Source organism: Antrostomus carolinensis, unplaced genomic scaffold, assembly GCF_000700745.2.
Source record: "Antrostomus carolinensis isolate BGI_N321 unplaced genomic scaffold, ASM70074v2 scaffold9861, whole genome shotgun sequence".
Classification (NCBI taxonomy): Eukaryota; Metazoa; Chordata; class Aves; order Caprimulgiformes; family Caprimulgidae; genus Antrostomus; species Antrostomus carolinensis.
In genome coordinates, this window is record NW_010291970.1 from 9,672 (window position 1) to 15,758 (window position 6,087).

Here is a 6,087-nt window from a genome sequence, read left to right on the forward strand (position 1 = left end):
TCTGCCCTCTCACATCCAACCTGCCTTGAGACCATCCTTAGTCTTGCAGTTTTCAAGACAGAAACATAGCAATGCATCTTAAAATCTGTCTCCTTTATATTCTGAAAATTTCAGGGGTTTTTTTGTTGTTGTTGTTTGCTTTTTATAGTGCAATAATCTGTCAATTTATTCTGTTACAATTCTATTTAAGAAATCTCTGTAAGTTAGCGCTGCATGATGTTAACCTATCTTGCATGACCTTCTGTTGTTTCAGGGTTTTTTTTCTGCTATTCTTGCACTTTTCATTAGAACTATTCCTGTATGTAAAATGACTTGTGTGCAGTGCATTTTATTTTGGCCTTCTAATAGCGCTTTAGAATTCTGCTTTTAAAAAATCTACACCTTTCTTGTTGTTTGTTTGTTTTATTTACCTTACTTTTCGCTACTTTTGTCTCGGTTTCTAGCTGGGTGCAGTGCAATGGCTGGGCTCAGCTTCAGTCAGGTGAGACCTCTTGGTCACCTCCGTGTGCTTGCCTTGTGCTGGTGCATCTCTTGCAGTAAATCAGGTGGTGGGATGGACCTGGCTGAAAGCTGATCTTCTTACTTGGTTGGTTTTTTGGGCCTACCTCCATTTTCCCCTGCTTGCCTGGGAAGGAATGAAAGCACCCCTTGCAGCAATGTCAAATCTGTTCTTGGTTGCACTTGGTCACCCCACACACCCTGGGTACGGTTTTGTAGCTATGGACCTGGCTGAATGGAGAAGCTGGAGTGAGGGCAAGGTGATGCAGTGGCTGTCAGCCTGAGGGTTACTAGTGGGCATGAGCTGGCGCCATAACAGGTGTGAGTGGGAAAAATGCCTGTGTGGAGGGAGCTTCTTATCTTTAGGAACAAGTAAGTTGCTGAAGATGTTGTTCGAGAGAGACTTCACACAAGCAACCAGGCATATCTGGTACTCTTTTTGCCAGGGGACTGCTGCCCTGCGTGGGACAAGATAGCTGCAGGGTGGGGAGGAGACTTCTCACCCGCTGCTTGTGCGGGTGTTGATTTGTCCCTGTATCTGAAACAGATAAGTTATACTCAGTTACAGTACTGACCCTGCCTTTGCTCCAGTGCCTTTGAAAGCATGAAGCAAATGTAGTAAAACCTTCTGCACCTCAGCACTAAAGCCAGAGGTTCAGTCTAGCTGGGTTCTTCACTCGAACACGTTTTGGTGGCAGTGGGGTTTCCATGGCCCATGGTTTCCATGGCATCAGGAATTTGCCTCTTATTGAAAGAAAAGAGTGGGCTTATTTTGCTGGAATTCCCTGCCTGACTTCTGCAGGTGCCTGAATTTTTTATATTATGAGCTTGTAGAAAACAGCTTGGCAGTTGCCAGATGTGTGGATAGTGTGGCTTTTTTTTCCTCCAGTAGTCTATTTAAAGTTCATAGAAAGAGTCAGTGATAAGATCACACCAGGCTTTACCACTACAGTATTTCCTTTTAATTGGTTGATTGGTCTTTCTCCCTTTAAAACAAAGAATAAAATACAAGAAACTGCAGTACTTGCATCCTGGAGCAGGGTCTTCTGATTGAGTATTATTTAGGAAGGTGCTGCTGACATCAAACCAAGGAAATGTACAGGTAGAAGTGCTGTCTTTTCTCAATACTCCAGGAGTCAGTCATCTTTTTCAGTGGCCCTTGTTACACTGATGATTTGGTACCCTGAAACTTTCTGATTCTCATCAGCGTTTGGTTTGGCAGGGGCCTGGTACAGGCAAGGATGTTCGGCTCCTCGGGACCCACCAGGCTTTTCGGCTCTGAGCTTCTGTAACAGAAATGCCATCAGCTGGCTGCGTGGTTTTGGCAACGCTTCGTTTACAGATACACTAAGTGCCCGTGTTGTACACGAAGGGAAAGGTGGGGAATGATCCGACTAATGCATCTGTAAAAAAATCTCCTGTCTCATTATCTTCTGCCCCTTTATAAGGACGTGTAGTCTTCGCTCTCAGTACTGCTTGTCAGTCCTGGTCAGGAAGAAAACAAGGTCAAAATCTTGCCTTACATAGTGTTAACTCCTTTCTCCTAGGAAAGGAGATTAGAACTTCAGAGGCAGTTGCTTTTCTGAACGATGAGCCTATTATTTTTGTACTTTTTCGAAGGCGGGGGGTTTGACAGAGTGCCTGGCGACAGGGTTTTGTTCTGAGCAGCATGATGGCATGGCATAACAGTTGTACCTGGAGTAATTTTTTTTCTTCTTTTCTCTTAGTTCTCTGAATGGTGGGAAAAGGAACATTTTTGGTATGTTCTTCTATTTAAAGCTAGCAGTCATTTGTACTTGCCTGACTTTTTTGATAGTACAGCTGTACACAGTGAACAGTGCTATCTGGTGGGATGTTTAGCATCTTAAAATGAAGGCAACAAGTATTGGTGCAGCTGCAGCTGTACAGGATTAACTCGTGTCTTACAGGGGTGCAGCAGGAAAATAGAGAAGTTTTTAAGATTGACTTCTTGTAGGGTGTCTGGCCGCATGAAGAAAGAGCAGCAAGGCAGTCCATGGTGTGTATTTACAGTGTCAGTATATGTCTTTTCTTCCTCTATGTAGAAGTGTAGAAATGCATTTTTCTTGAGGAATGTAACTAATTCAGTGTATTACGTGGTTGGGGGTTTTTGTGTGTTATGTCCCACCAGGGAATTTCACTTCTTCCATAGCATTCCAGGTACTACCCCATGCTCACTGGAAATAAAAGTAAGCACACAAATAAATACTTAACATGCTCTAACTTGCTTGTGTGTGTGCTTTTTCAGTGTGATCTGTTTCCCAAACTCGAGTGATCCTCCAAACCATCCAAACACAGGGGTTGTAGCTACACATCTTAGCAGGGCATCTCCATCCAGGTTTTGTGTGCGTTGTTATCCGTGGATCAGTCGGATTTGCATGGTGTAGCATTACCTTTGTGACTGTCACCCTCAGCTTTCATAGTCCTCCTCTATTTTCTCAGCTTTTTATTGGATCGCTGTATCTAGTCAGCATGTGAACCCCAGCTGACCTTTTTATAGCTAAGCCTTGTTTCCTGGATAGCTGTACACAGCCATTTCTTGCTTTGTACAATGTTTCACATGTGCAATAGAATTGTAGGTGCTTTTATTGATCAGATAGCAAGCTTTTATATGTCAAGCTAATAAATGCAAATAAGATAATCAAGAATTATAGACCTGTCCTATACTTTCAGTTTTATCCTTGAGATGTTGCCTGGGATGGGACCTTGGCGCAGAATGGGTTTTGTAGGGGGAAGGGGCAGGCTGGTGGCAGTGCTCTCTCAGTGTTCAGACAAGGTGCTGCTGCTGCTGCTGCAGGGTGTTGGAGGAAATGAGGGTTCACATGGGAGAATGGCCCCACTTTTTTTTTTTTTTTCTTTCCTCCCTGGTTCTTGCTTTTTAGATTTTAATATGCAATTATGAGATGTGAGAATTAAAAAAAAAAAAAAGTAAATTGAAGCTTACTTTCTTGAAGCTACTCAGTACTATTGAACTCTGCTGCTAGTAATGGTCATGCAAGACTGGGATTCTCCGTCCTTTGGACCTGTTGGCTGTGATCTCATCAGCTCTGTTGTCAGAAAATGCAGCCTTTTGACCAAGAAGGCTCATTAAAATAGGGTTTGGGGACTGTACATTTAATTTTCTCTTGTGGAAGTAAAAAGTTGGTTTGAGTGAATTGCACAAATGGAGATCAGAGGAGCCCCTGATCCTCTTTTTCAGACCTTCTCACAGGTGGCACTTGAGCAAGAGAAAGGAGACCTGAAGTGAAAGATTAAGTCCTTGTGGCCCTCTGGACTTAGCTTTTGACTCTTTCATCTTCTCAGCTCCCTCTCTTTAGCTTCCCAGGCTTCCTCTGGCTGATTTGCTGTTGTGAGCTACAGCTAGCAACATTTTTCCTACTGCATGCAATACCAGCACAGCTTTTGAAAGAAGAGGGGGCTTCGGATTAAAGCAGTAGCTGTTAGTAAACACTCGCAGACAGCTTGGGGAGGAGGGCTTTGAGGAAAGCTATATAGCAAATGCTGTGCTCTGACTTTCCTTCCAGAAAAGTCAGCCTAGCTCTTGCGGTGTGTACATGTTCTCCCTGCTTCCATCTAACCTAGTTTGCTACAGATCCTCTCTTAAATTTCTTCCCCATTTAAAAAAAAACCCCAGACCAGTTCTTTAACCCCCAACCAGGAGTTGTCTGTGCAGCGTCCTTGAACTTTTTATAGTTGTGTGCTATCACAAGCACAGCAGTTGAATAAACCTGCGTGCTTTGCCTTTTCTTCCTCTTAGTTTTATTTGGGTAAATACTTTTCCATGCTACACTTTATTGCTCTAACAGCACTGTGCTATAAGCTGGCAGTGGCAAAGAAGTTTCCAGTATCACAGTGCTGGGGTGTGGGCACAGCGGCCAGGCACAGAATACCCCCTCGGATGTTGTATTCCAGGAAAATGAATGCTGGTGCAAAAAGCATTTTACCGCGACACTGAGGGATGCCAGGTCTGCTGCTGCTAATGGGGGCTTTGCACCCTGAGAGACTTATTTCTAGATGGATGCATCCTTCTGGGATGGAGAGGTGGTGGTGTACCTTTTTCTACCGATCCTCAGCTCTTCCATAGCTGCGTTTGTGTGGTTGCTTCCAACTTGTTCTTCCTCCTTGGCTGTCATCCTTACGTGTTCTCCCTCTGGCTGAAGTTATCCTGTGGCGCAGAAAGAGCTGTTGACCGCGAGGGAATGAAATGGCATGTGAACCTCTTAACCCTAGGACATTCCCATCCTAATCTGAGCTAGTTTAGATCTGCTGAAAATGTGAATAAAACTGCAAGGACCTCTGATTTGTATTAATCACCTATCTGAAGGTGATTAGATTCTGGTTTAATTAGGTGTTGAGTATTGTGCACAATTAGTTATTCCATTTTGCAGCATCCTTTCTTGTATTTTTTTTCTGTAAAAGACTTTAATTACTACAGTCATGTTTATGGATGAAGGTAATAATTGCGGAAGCATTCGAGGGGATAGAATGATGGGAAAAGTAATGGCATGAAATTGTCCCCCTAGTTAACTGGATAAAGTCTTCCTTAACCCCCTGCGTTTTCAAATGTTATGAAATACCATTGCAGTTAAACTGTTTGAGACTAGCTTCTCTCCTTTGTCCTGCATTTTTTTACTCTTCCCTGAGTTTTACAAATCATTTATTTCTAAACTTCCTTACGCTGGTGCTGCCGGTGAGCATGAAAGCTCAGCACTATGGGTCCAGATGAGTCAGCAGCAGGCTGGAGGATTTGCTGTTGATGCATGGTGGACCAAAAATCTGCATCACTTTGCTAGATATACAGTTGCAAAATAAAGTTTTAAAAATAGTTTCTTGCATTTTAACAAAACTAAAGTGCAAAATCCGCAGCAGTCATGCTTCACCTGGTTTTCCATAAAATAAATGTGCTTTCAGATCATTATGGGTTATGACTTATTCTAAACTCCTTTTTATTTCTAATGTCAAGCATGCCTGAGACCCAAGAGGGCATTCAAAAAGGGTGAAAAAAGGGAATCTCAGCTTGGTGGCAAATTGAAAGGCAAAGGGAATATATGCAAGGGGCGGTTGAGGCTTTGGGAATAGAAAGGACAAACTGGGCAGCTTTGGAAAATGGACAGAAAATGGTTGACAGCTTTGATTATTGGTGCTGTCTTCCAGTTCTCGAGCAACTGAGCATTTTCAGTTCCAGCACATTTACAAAAGCAAACAGCAGCATGATCGTTGTGTTTTTGGAGGAGGGATAGTTTGTATTTTTGGAGGAGGGAAGAGTCACCTCTGCAGTGGCAGGGATGGGAAACATCACTTTAACAAGAAAACACAATTCAAGATTTCCAAAATCAAGTGCCTAAAATTAGGCTTTGAAGTCCTAATTTCAGAACGGAGAAAGTGGCTGGTTTCCAAGAACGCTGAGCAGCCAGGCCTGATGGCGCATTGCTCACAGAAGCCAGCACGATTATTTAGATGCCTATTTTTGGGATTTTTTTGGAACTCAAGTTCAGGCACTTAAATGTGAAAACTGGGATCTGTTGTTTCAGGGAGTTCTTGAGCAGCAGGACAAGAGCTGGAGGTTCCTGC